This window comes from Ursus americanus, chromosome 19, assembly GCF_024610735.1.
Source record: "Ursus americanus isolate L20-20 chromosome 19, mUrsAme1.1.p, whole genome shotgun sequence".
Lineage (NCBI taxonomy): Eukaryota > Metazoa > Chordata > Mammalia > Carnivora > Ursidae > Ursus > Ursus americanus.
The window spans coordinates 46,626,274-46,639,856 of NC_142145.1; the positions used below are offsets into that span (position 1 = coordinate 46,626,274).

The 13,583-nt window shown below is 37.5% G+C and overlaps 1 long non-coding RNA gene across 25 annotated transcripts in view; it reads left to right on the plus strand.

Annotated features, from left to right (window-relative positions):
• The window catches only part of LOC123781975 (uncharacterized), a 411,220-nt gene that overhangs the window by 253,280 nt on the left and 144,357 nt on the right, over window positions 1–13,583 (plus strand). For 23 of the 25 annotated variants that reach the window (XR_015727736.1, XR_015727735.1, XR_015727738.1 and 20 more), the window contains one exon: window positions 9,651–9,705. The exons of 1 other annotated variant lie outside the window; for it this stretch is intronic. This is a non-coding gene — a long non-coding RNA (uncharacterized LOC123781975). Of the gene's footprint in view, window positions 1–1,330; window positions 2,774–9,650; window positions 9,706–13,583 lie in introns of those variants that run through there. One more of the 25 variants, XR_015727759.1, reaches the window with a different exon arrangement.

The following is a 13,583-nucleotide window of genomic DNA, read 5'->3' on the forward strand; positions in this document are numbered from 1 at the left end:
CTTCGGCTCAGGTCATGATCCTGGAGTCCCAGGGTTGGAGCCCTGCGTTGGGCTCTCTCCTCAGTGGGGAACTTGCTTCTCCCTCTCCTTCTGCCCCTCTCCCTGCCCATGCTCTCTCCTTCTCTCTTGCTCACTCTCTCTCTCAAATAAAAAAATAAAATCTTAAAAAATACAATTTGCCATCAGAGAAATGGAGCTGAAACTACAAGGAGATACCATTCATATCCACTAGGAAGGTTATCATAGAAAAGACAAACAATATTTTTTTAAATTTTATTTTAATTCCAGTGTAGTTAACATACTGTGTTATATTAGTTTCAGGTGTACAATATGGTGGCTCAACAATTCCATGTATTACTCAGTGCTCATCAAAGTGAGTGTGCTCTTAATCCCCTTCACCTCTTTCACCCATCCCTCCCACCTCCCTTCTGGTGTATATATTTTTTAAAAAGGCAGACAATAACAACTGTTGACAAGAATGTAGAGGAATTGGAATCCTTATGCATTGCTAATGAGAATGTAAAATTTCCACAGCAGCTGCTGTGGAAAACAATTTTAACAGTTCCTCAAACTGTTAAGCATAGTTACTCTATGACCCAGCAATTCCACTTCTAGGTATCTACCCTAGAGAAAATGAAATCCATATAAAAATGTACCCAAATGTTCATAACAGCATGAATCATAATGACTCAAAAGTGGAAACAACCCAAGTGTCCATTAATTGACAAATGGATAAACAAAATGTGATCCATCATACAATAGAAGATTATTCAGCCATAAAAAGGAATGACGTACTGATACCCACTGTAATGTGGATAAACTTTGAAAAATTATTCTAAGTTAAAAAAAGCGTGACACAAAAAACCACATATTGTATGATTCTATTTATATGACATGTCCAGAATAGACAAATCCATAGAGATGGAAAATATATTAGCAGTTGCCTAGGTCGGGGAAGGAGGGATGAGTATAGGCTTTCTTTCTGAGATGACAAATGTTCTAAAATTAGACTGTGGTGGTGTTTGCTTAACTTTGTAAATAAACTAAAAACCATTGGATTATACATTGGTAGATTATATGGTGTGGAAATTATATCTCATAAAGCTGTTAAAAATAAATGAATAAGTAAAAAGTGCAGGAAAAATGTACCATTATTTTGTCTTCCAAAGATGATCAATATAAATATTTTGGCAAATATATATTTGGACTTTGTTTTATTGAAATATGATTATTATTTTAATAATAAATTTATTGTTTTTGAAAGGGATCATACTATAGATATTGTTCCAACATTTTGAAAAATTATTGTTATACAATGAGCAATGAGCATTTTTTCATGAAAATATACACAGATTTCAATATTTATAAAGGTCACAAATCAATGCATTCATTGGTATTAGACAGCTTCTTTGAACATTTGTTTTTTGATAAACATTTAGGTAATTTCTAACTATTTTGAAATAAAAAGTCTCCAGTGAATAGCTTTATACATTTGTCTTTGAGCTGTTGTATACTTCCATAGGAGATTCTCCTTAAACTAAGGTTGTCTTCAAAGTTATTTTTATGAGAAACTGGGAGAGGTTTAATTAGGTGCTATATACCATTTTAAACTGCAAGTTTTCCACATTAATGTTTTAACACTAACTCCTAAGTTTCACCCATTATCTGGAGTTTTTTTTAAATACATAAATTATCCTTTTGGAAAGGGAAGGGATTTTCCATATTCATGAATGCTTTCACTCTTACAGAATGTAAATACACTCACCATATATTATCTGACTAACTGATTTACATCTTGGAAATACCTAGTACAAAAATTGCTAGTCCAAATAGTGAAAGCCCAAAGCCAAGATACTTAATGTTCAACACATAGTATTTACCTGTAGCTTTTATATTTTATGCTGCTTTATTGACCAAATCCTTTAAACATATTTTTAATTGCTTATAGTCATTTTTAGAGTTATTTCAACTCTGAGCATTTTAGTTCTATTATAAAGTATTAAATCTAGAAGCAGAAAAGTTATAAGACATGTTCTTCTGATAAGTTTCTAATGATGACCCAGAAAACTCCAACCTTAGTACATGAGTAATTAATGTTTATTCTATCATACATAATTTTGTCATGAAAATCATGCAAAAGTGGAATGACCCTCAGGAGAAAGATCCGAGCTGTTGCCTGGGCAGGTACACCATTCACCTGATCTCTAGTCATGTTACAGATAGCATTAATAAGAGCAGCAAATGGTGACACATCTTCTGTCTTCTCATTCTGTCATTCTCTTAGGTTGTCTCAAGTAGAAAAAGTATTCAAACTTGTTAATGATCATATAGAAGCTTGACTTTGGTATAGATTAAAATTTCCCCAGATTTCAGATATGACAATTAGTATTCATCTAGTTTGAAAGTTATAAAGTTCTGGCATATATCTTTAAGGCAGGATGTAGATTCTTTCTCTGTAGTCAACTTTAAAAGTAGTCTGATTTCACAGAATCACCGATGTTCACTTTGGATAGCCCTTTAGACATAATCTGGTCTAAACCTATCATCGTAACATTGAAGTTGAGGGAAATGATGTGATGTTTTCCAGGTCAAGTGGTTTAGTGGCTGAGATAGGATTATAATCCAGAGTTTTCTTTATTCCCAGTTCTTTTGGTCTTTTCTGACGGCTTAAAAATGAACTAGATGAACTTTCAAAGTTCATTCCAGCATCAAGATTTTGTGGAGTAGATTACAGTCGGGGAATTTTGATACATCTGGCCTTGTTTAATTTGTGGTAAGTTTCTGAAAGAATATAAATGTTTTCTTTAAATTCTATAAAATACCATAGAAATTACTCCATAATTAACAATTTATTATTGTCAATGAGCTGGAACATGTCATTGCAAAGGAAATGCTAGTTCTGGGCTACAAACTCTACCAAATACATTTGGTCCTGTATTTTATGAAAAGAAATCAGGGAACTAGTTATAATATATGAGTTTCTCTTTGAAAAGACTAGTTTATTCACAGAAAACAAGGGTATTATTATTATCTGAGAATGTGGGAAAATAATATCAGCTTTTTGGATCTTGGTTATGTTATGGGGCATGAGTGCATAATAGCTCCGGGTCCAGGCTCAGAGTAATGACATGAATCAGTAGGACAACAACACTGTCAAAGACATTACATCACAACTTGCATCAATGGTGTTCACCTAACTAGTTAATAACATTTTTAGTAGTACTGATATGATGGCCCTGGGTTATATTGGTGGGACACCGACTTCCATGTTCTAATCCCTCCACTGTTCGTTGGACCCATTCTTGATTCGAACATAGATATTGGTATTTAGAAGATAAATGTAACCTATTAGCTACATACTGATCAGAATTGTGGATCACAGGATTGGTGTTTGGAGGCACTTTGAGCCTGGGACAAAGGTCTCTGCTTGGGCAGTGCCACTGGACTTGATATTAATTCTTGTTACTGACTTTTATCAATGAAGACAGGGGCTTCTGAGGAAGACAAGGCTGAGCATCTCAGTGGCTCTTCTTTTAGTTCTACTCTTATTAACTCTTGAGAAGAAACAACTCAGTAAAATCCGTAGCACAAAAAATATGCAGCATTGTGCTTGGGAGTTAGTTGACATTCTTGCATCTTTTGTTCTGCTCTCATGTGCACTTTTTAAGCACCTGTTCTTTGAGAAACCACAGAGGAAAAAGAGGTGGGCATAGGCACAAATCCTAGAGGGCTATGTTTCCTTTTGAATAATATGTCAACCCACTCGGTCATCATGAGCCTCTATATCCACGGGATATAAAAGGATTCCCTTTGCTTCCTGGCTGCGGTGGTCCTTTATAAGACCAGTTTGCTTAACAGTATCTCTGTTCCTGGCTCAAGAGTATCCCTTTACAATATAGTTTTCCCTTGTCTAAGGAGCTGCAGTTGTTTTGATATTCCCCAGAACCCTCATCTCCTTGTCTCTTTCACTTGTTGCTTGGGAAAGGAAAAGCAACTTCCTTCCTTGGGGAACCCTAATCTTTATTTATATTTCTATTTTGAAGCAGAACTCAGTCAGTTTTGTCATGTTGTCACTCCCTGTAACAAAGACAGGGAGAGCCCTCTCTATGTACCCTTGGCGAGGAGAAGGGTGTGGCCAGAAGAAATTAGTTGGTTGATGTGGACTGGAGGTATAAAAGCCATCTCAATGTAATTGTTGTTAATACCTTTCTTCACTTCTTCCGTTGATCAAGTATTTCCTTCATGCACCAAAGCACAACGTTTCTGCAGTTAGGGATTCTCTCCATGGTTGTGTTGGTGTTCTTTTGGCCCTTCGGTGAAGGCATTTGACTTAATCATGACAAACTGATGAGTTGGCTTCAGCTATGGTGGAACAAGGACTGTTGGCTGAGAAAAGTGTGAATGCTGAAGCTGAGGGCAGAGTTGGCTCATGGAACATTTTATCTGTTCTCTGAGTTTCTTGTCCCAGTACGTCAACAAATTTGTTTTTGTTTAAAGACTTTCCCACACAAGTGTCTGCCAAGTTCAGAAGACTGCTTTTTGAGATTGATCTTGGTTTTCTTGGAACAAGAGCTGAGATTGTATAATAAGCTCAGTTGGTCTCAGAGAGGGAAAGTTGGGAGATTTTATTTCCATATACATCAGCCATATCTGGGCATGGAAGAGGAGGGAAAGGCCTGGAAACTAGGTGATATGGGTGGGAGGTGGGAGGAAAGAACTAGTGAAAGGAGATTTCACTTGTGTCTATTTTTCCCACTTGTCTTTGAGGCTTTCTGTGTCATTTAGAAGTAAAGCACTGAAGCTGCAATGTTCAATTCTGAGATTGATTTTGGCCACACTCTCATTTGATTTAAATGAATCTGATTTGTTAGAAAAGGGTCTTTAGGTTCCTGATCTTTAGATTGGTGGAGACATTGCTAATATCCAGAGCAATTCTTAAGTGTACATTTATAGACTGGACTAGAGGACTTCTTTCCTTTGAGGTGTAAAAAGCACTCCATTGTGATAATCCCACTTGCTGTGAGCTACTTAAAAGAAGGCAATAAAATGCAACTTAATGGACAAATATTAGAATGTCCTTACTGCTTTTGCAAAGCAAGAGATAAATATCATGGTAGGATCAATGTGTACAGAATTGTCATTCAATAAGGGCTTATAGAATCAGGCAGCCTGGTATTGGTTGATCACTGTAGGATGCCATGTGTTCCTTGAGATTGGTTTGTGGCTTTAAGCCACAGGACTGTGGGATGAGAGAAAGTTGGCAGTTTATCAGAGGCAGAAGTGGAGGGGAGCACAATGGCCATTGTGAGTGCTAACTCTAGCATAGGCTTTCAGGGAATGTCCGCCATGCTCACATTCATAGAAGGCAGGATTGCCTTGGGATCTTACTAACTTCTGCCAATGCCAGCCAAATGTCTGGTAGCACTGTTGACGTTGGAGGGGGACCCAGTAAACACACTCCTTTCATGACTAATTTTATGGCATAAAACAAAGAGTAAGTCGGATGGAAATCAAGAGTCCAGCTGTTAGAAGCTTAAGTGTGCTGCAAAAATGGACAGCTTAATAATAATACTTAATACTGGAATGGGACTGATTTACCAGCCTCAGGCAACACTGCTCCTCTGTGGGCTGCCCTCTATGGGGCTTGCCCTGTAAAACATCTGGCATGGAAGAGCCTCACTGGCTCCCAAGAGGAAGAGGATGATAAGAAGATGCTGGGTTGTAGATATCCAATTTCTCTTCCAGACTTACCAAGTTAGGTAACTAACTCTGTTTCCATGGTGAAAAGTAAGGGGTGGGCCAAGAAGTCATAAAAGCTTAGGAAAAATCATTCCTCGGAGAAGCCAGAGGAGTGGAAGGTGTGCTCCTTCCTCGAAACAAGTTCTCTTGGCATAAACACCAGCACACTCATGATTGACAGTAAAAACATTATGGCTTTTTCAGGCAGCTTTGGGGACTATAGCATAACAACGGAGAAGACAAATGTTTAAAGAACACTCATTTTCTCAGTATGGTCAGTGTTTTTGAGTGTTTTCACAATGCCAAGAGGTGTTCTGATTAACATTCGCCTATGAGAGTGATGCATGGGTGGGTCTGGGAGAAAGAGAATAAAGTTATGAAGAATAGGATAAATTCATATGTAGTCCTAAGAAATTAACAAACCATCAAAGAATGGGGGTTGGTCAGTTGTAAGACATTTTTTGAACACTCACAGCTCATACAGAGTTTATAACCTAATAGAAAAGACAAAAACCAATGCAAGAGAAAAAGACATTTGCATATATAAAATTTTAGTGTAGAGATGGTTAAGTCAGTGTTTTTGCTAGTGGGCAGGGTTAACCGGACCATTTGCAAAGAAAGTGAATCTTGGTCTGTAATGATGATGAGATGGGGAATGTGGGAACAGTGGGCCTAAGGTTCCAGGAATATGGTGAAAACCCATAGAAACATACTGGAGAGTCTCTGATGTCATCCAAGGTTGAACATGAAATATTATGATGCTGCTTCTGTTGCTGCTATTGATGGAAGAAAGATAAATGTTGTGACAGACGCCCACAAAGTTTTTGGCAAGAAATAAAATTCCATTTAGTATGATGCATTTCAAGGGAATGACCTTTAGGATCAGGCAGATGTGGCATATTTTTGCCTCATTGCTAAACTATGGGGTTTGAGAGCTATACAAATGTGGAAGGCATCAGGTTGAAATGCAATACACTATCTTTTGGCCAATATAATTGACAAAGTGAAAATTGTAACAATTCCCCACATACATGCTGAAACAGCAGAAATAACATCCAAAATACCAGGAAGTGCTTTCTCCAAAAAAAGAAAAAAGTGAGAAAAAGCATTTAAACAAATGCTGCAAGCTACCTATATTGTTACTTCTAATTCTCTTCTCAGCCTGAAGTAAAATGTATGGTGTCTTGGATGTGGTAAGAGAAATACTTCTGTCCTTATTCACTAGAGTCAAAGTGAGAGTGGGGGTCAATGAGACATCCCCAGGCAAGTTCTGTAGACTTTCTAATTCCCACTATTATCACCCCAATAAAGACTTCAGTACACATTCCTGGTCTCTTGCTTTTAGTTTCTTTCTTCTTCTTCAATTTACCCAGCTCAAGTCTACTGACAAATATTCCTACAATATTCTTTATTTCAATTGCCAATCTAAAAAATTTTAGATGGTTCTCTATTTTCTATAAAGTAATATCAAATTCACTGACCCGATATTTAAAATGATATATAAGATGAGCCAATTTTTTTCATCTTTTGTTCTTTCATTTCATCACACAAATTCTTCAGTAAGTCAAAGTGACTTACTGTTTTCCCAGATATCTCCCTGAACTCTCTACCCACTAGGTCTTTGCTTACCCCAGTCCCTCTTATCCTTTCCCTTCCTCCTAAATCCCTCCCATTAGTATAAGTTCAGCTAAAATCTACATTCTTTATGAAATTCTCTCCAAACACTGCATTCAGTTTTTCTTTTTATTGTCTATACTGCTCATGTAATATTTACCATATTTCATGCATATTTATAATTTTATGGTCGTGGGGCGCCTGGGTGGCTCAGTCGTTGGGCGTCTGCCTTCAGCTCAGGGTGTGATCCCAGAGTCCTGGGATCGAGCCCCACATCAGCCTCCTCTGCTGGGAGCCTGCTTCTTCCTCTCCCACTCCCCCTGCTTGTGTTCCCTCTCTCGCTGGCTGTCTCTCTCTGTCAAATAAATAAATAAATCTTTAAAAATAAATAATAATAATTTTATGGTCGTGTTTATATACCTCACCTCTTCAATGGAATTCTTGAGGGAGAAAACTTTTTGTGTCCTTGTTATGCCTAGTAGAATTCTTTTACATTATAGATTCCAATGATTAAGAAAATGTTTTCAGAAGGGGGAAAAAGTGAAGAATATGCTGAAGTGAACACAGTAGGTTTCTGAGGCAGTAAAGCACTTTTGAAATATATCATATAATGAAAACAAAACATCAGATATTGAAAGTTGCAGGCAGAGTTCATTTAGTGTGAAATTATAGCCTTAAATGAATACATTAGAAAATAAGAAAGGCTGAAAACCAATGGCTTGGTGTCTATTTCTAGAAGTTAATAAAAAAATAAAACAAAACCGGGGCGCCTGGGTGGCTCAGTCGTTAATTGTCTGCCTTTGGCTCAGGTCATGATCCCAGGGTCCTGGGATCGAACCCCACATCAGGCTCCCTGCTCAGTGGGAAGCCTGCTTCTCCCTCTCCCACTCCCCCTGCTTGTGTTCCCTCCCTTGCTGTCTCTCTTTCTCTGTCAAATAAATAAGTAAAATCTTAAAAAAAAATAAAGTAGAAAGAATGAAATAAAAAATATAAGAAAATAAGTAAAAGAGAAAAACATAAAGTAAAAACTTCTAAAAAGTTAAAATTTCTCTTTTTGTAACTAATAAAGTTGGTGAAACGATGGCAAGAATAATCAGGAAAAAGAGAGAAGGCAAAATAGCCAATATCAGAAATGAGAAAGATGACATCATTACAGACCCTAAAGCCAGTAGAAAGATAAAAAGATACTACAGAGGTCTTTGTGACAACAAATTTGAAAATTAAGTAAAATGAGTAAGTGGGTAAGCTCCTAAATATACTAAAAGTAGTCCTAAGAAAAACTAGAAAATCTCAACTGTCCTATGATTATTAATTAAATTGAATTCATAAGTTAAAGGCATCCCACAAAAAAAAAACTTTATTCCAGATGTGTTTGCTGATAAAATTCTACCAAACATTAAAGAATAATATTAATCTTACACAAATCCTTCCAGAAAATAGAAAAAGAATAAAGAAGTCTCTGTTTATTTCATGGATCAGCATACCTTTATTTTCCCTTTATTTTTAAATTTTGAAATAATTTTACACTTACACAAAAGTTACAAAAATAGTACAGAAATTTCCCATATACTTTTTATGTATCCTTTCCTAAACTTGCATACCCGTAGTACAATTATTAAGACAAGTTCATTAGCGTTGGACAATACTGTTAACTAATAAGTCCTTACTCAAATTTCACCAGTTTTACCCCTAATGTTCTTTTTCAATTCCAGGATGCCATCTAGGATCCTATAATGCATTTAATTGCTGTGTCTCCTTAGTGTCATCAAATCTGTGACAGTTCTTCACTCTTTCCTTATCAACTTGACACCTTTGATGAGTAGTAGTCAGTTATTTTGTAGAATGTCTTTCAATTTGGTTTGTCTGATATTTTCTCATGATTAGATTGAGATTATGCATTTTTGGCAAGAAAAATCACAAATGTAATATTGTACTCTTTTTGCTACATTGTATTAGGCTGTGGTATTTTTTATTACTGGTGATATTAGCCTTGATCACTTGGTTATGAGAGTGTCTGCCAGGTTTCTGCACCATACAATTCCTGTTTTTCCTCTTATAATTGGTAAATATCTTTGGAGAGATACTCTGAGACTAGGAAAATATTCCAGTTCTCCTCAAACTTCTGCCCACTGGTGAACTGATGTCTAATACATCCACACAGAAAATTATAGATTATAATTGAGACCATTTAAAGGATATATAAAAAGACTCACTATTTTTCCAGTTGGTCCAATCTCAGTCAAAAATGCTTACAGATTTTTATTAGTTAAAATTGATAATCTGGTTTTCAATTTTAGGTGGAAAAACAAAAGACCAAGGGAAGCAAAGTTGCTCTTGAAGAAGGTGAACAAGGTAGGAAAACTTGCTGTACTAGATATCAAGGCATTTTATAAAGCTATATTAACATATACAATGTGGTAATGGTGCTGAGAGAGAAATAAATGGAACTGGACACAAGAAACAGACATTCATTTATGACTTAATTTTTGAGAAAGATGGTCTCTTCAATGAATGGTGTTAGATCAATTTGAAAACCATCTGGAATAAATTAAATTGAGCCCCTGTCTCATACTGAGAATGAAAATGAAATGAAATCAAATTAAAATTGATTTGTAACTTATAAATCTGTGTGTAAAAGGCAAAAAACCCAAAGATTCCAGAAGCCAATATTGGACAATCTCTTCATGTTCTCGAGGGTAGAGGAAAAATTTACTAAACAGAATTTAAAAAGTCCTAATTAGAGGAAAAGATTGATTAACTGGATCACTTTAAAATGAAGAACTTCCAGGTGCCTGGGTGGCTCTGTTGGTTAAACATCTAACTCTTGATTTCCACTCAGGTCATGATCTCAGGGTCATGAGTTTGAGCCCTGCATCAGGCTCTGCGCTGGGCGTGGAACCTGCTTAAGATTCTCTCTTTCCCTCTCCATCTGCTCTCTCTGTGTCTCAAAAAAAAAAAAAAAAAGAACTTCTGTTAATCTAAGACTCCACTGAAAGAGTCCAAAAGCAAGCCACTGAATAGAATAAGATATTTGCAATACATTCAGTATTGGTAGTGTATTTTTTTTATATGTCTGATTTAATTTACAAAGCATTAAAGCTTCAGCAAGAGATACCCAAGGCTAAGTCTTGTCTTGGATAAAATAAGAGAGCATTAAAAAATGAAATGCTGGTGGGGGAAGTGTATGATAAAAGGGAAGATGAGAATATGCATATATTGTGCAAATTGAGAAATTAAAACTGAAATGAAAGGTTTTAGATGGGAGTATAAATTGGCACAAACACTTCAGGATATAGTTTAATATTTTCCATTAAAGTTATACAAATGAATACCCTATGGCCCAGCAATTCTTCTGGTTACTCAACAGGAATGCTTGTCATTTGTATGAATAGATAGGTACAAAAATGTTTGTAGTAACATTATTCACAATAAACACAAACTAGAAATGCGGTGCCTGGGTGGCTCAGTCAGTTAAGTGTCTGACTTGGGCTTAGGTCATGATCTCAGGGTCCTGGGATCGAGCCCCACGTCAGGCTCCATGCTCAAAGGGAGCTCTGCTCCTCCCCTGCTCATGCGCTCTCGCTCTCTCTCTCAATCTCTCTCTCTCTCAAATAAATAAATAAAATCTTTAAACACAAACTAGAAACAACCCAACTGACACTCAACACTAAGATGGATAAATTATCTGTGATATATTCATATAATATATGAAATGGCAGTGTAAAGGAACACACTACAGAGACATGCCACAACATGGATCAATCCCACAGACATACTATTGAATTTTAAAAGCCAGACACAAAATCCACATTGTGAGATTTCACTTGTATAAGGTTCAAAACAGGCAAAATGAACTATAGTGCTAGAGAAATAAGGAGAGTTATACCAGCTAGGCTCCAATCAGGGAAGCAGAATTGATTGGAGTGCTATGGATTAAGGGATTTATTATAGGGACTGGATTCTATGCAGCTGTCAGGATTGAAGAAGGAGTGGAAAGATAATGCACTTAGGGGTGGGCCTAGGTGGCTGGAAGTCTAGGAGCTATATAGCTGAGAGGGAAAGCCCAATGAGAATAAGGACACACTGGAGTATGTATAGACACACTGAAAGAATGGACAAACTTACCTATATTTTTCTCTCAGCCATGAAGCTACACATACATTTGGCCTACCACTGGTTGAAGCCGAAGGAGGAGGTTGGCGGGCCTGAAAGAGCCACAGGCCTGGCTGCTTCCCTGTGCCAACGAGGGGAGTAAGCAAATCAGTGTCAGCATTAACAATGCCTGGTGCCCTTCAGTGACTTTCATAGCAGAATGGCTACTGTTTTATTCAGGCCTTCCAAATCTTGAGCAAATTTCTTTTATGACCAAACCCTAACCTGGAATTCTGGGAAATGTAGTTCCAGCTTACCTAACTTGACACAGTACAAGTCAATATAAGAATGGTTTGCCTTTGGGGAAGAGGGCAAGAGAGAGATTGAGAGAAGCCCTCAGAGGGCCATGTGGCATGCTGACAACGTTCTATTTCTTTGCCTGGCTGATGGTCACCTGGTGTGTACTTTGTGAAAAGCCAATTTAGCAGAACATCTAGGTTTTATAAATTTTTCTTTACATATATTATATATCCTCAAATACACACTTCAAAAAAAGGGAAAAAAAAGAGAGAGAAAGGAGTGTAGGTTTTGAAGTAAAAAAGGCATGTCTCCAATTACTAGTCCTGCCAATTTCTAGCTGTTTAACTTTGGGCAAATTATGTAATTTCTTATCAGTAATGTGGGGTGCATCATGCTTCCTACCTCATAGGTTTTGTGAGTGTTAAAATGAGATAATTAAATTAGCACTGTGTCTGGCATACGGCAAGCAGGCAAAAGAGTTTGCATTCACTATTGCTCTAAACAAATTGCTAGATTATATTGTTATATTCTGCATATGATAATATATGAATATATTGATATATGGTAATGATAATAGTTGCTTTTTTCAATACCCACGGTGTTTCAGGCACTATTATAAGCAATTTTAATTTATTCACTCACTGAAACCTTATAAGAATCCTTTGAGGTGGCTTTATTATAACTGTCATAATACATATGAGTAGATGGAGTCAAAAGAGGTTAAATAACTATCCAAGATTATACAGCCTGTAAGTGGTGGAGCCAAGGATCCGTACCCAGAGCTCAAGTTGGGTTGGGGCAGGTGGTTATATGCATGTAGGCAATGTGCCTTAGGCAGAGCTGATTTGGTTGCAGCCAGAGACATCCAACTCCACCTATTAGCTTAGGCACAATGTATAATTCAGAAGAAGTTTATTGGAATGCCTCACATGACGATGGGGAGGACACAGTTGTAGTGAAGCCCAAGATCTACTGGAATTAAGGCTTTCAGGCCACCAGGTCTCTCTTGTATGTCTCATTTCTACTTGTCTCTACATTGTTGCCTTAATTCTTGCCTACTGCAGATAAACGTTCTCCACATGACAGAATCCATGGCAGCCAATAGATCCTGGGTTTCAAGGTCTATGTTTCCCACCCCGGAGAGAGACTGATTAGTCCAGATTCAGTCAGTCATCAACCCACACCTATGGCTAAAAGAGCAGAATCTTATAAATAGACATGGTTTGTGTATGAGACTATTTCCAGACAAGGAGGAAGCCATCATCAGTTATAGGGTCACTCTTGGGAAAGGCAGCCTCATACATGCAGTCTTTTGACCCCCATTCAGTCACATCAGAATGAGCCTTGGGCCTGGAACACTTCCTACTAAGAAATAAAGAATCCCCACACCTGTGCTGGACTTGACACCTTGTGTGGGGGTATCTTTCTCTATCTCAGACTCAGTGTATACTCATTTATGCTGTTTAAGTGTGTGTCAAATGGTGCCACTACTATATCCGTCCCTTGAAGGGAGAGAATGGGGTCTCTTATTTGGAGGCACAAGAGGGGTGTGTGCAGGTTAATTGCCCTGCATTGGCTGCTTGGAGGGACTTTCTGGCCACGGGGACCAACACCCACTACTGAAGCCGATCTTGCTCTGTGTCTTCTCTATGTAAGTAAAGCGGTGTTCCACCCAGTGCTTGACTGTACTGGGTTTTCCTTGGCGCCTCCGATACCGAGTTGCGGAAGTGTTTAGACTTCTCCCAGTAACAGACAATACGTGTCACTTACTCGACAGTCACAAAGCCTGGTGTCCACTATGAATGTTATGGAAAATAAAGCCAAATTACAGAACACAC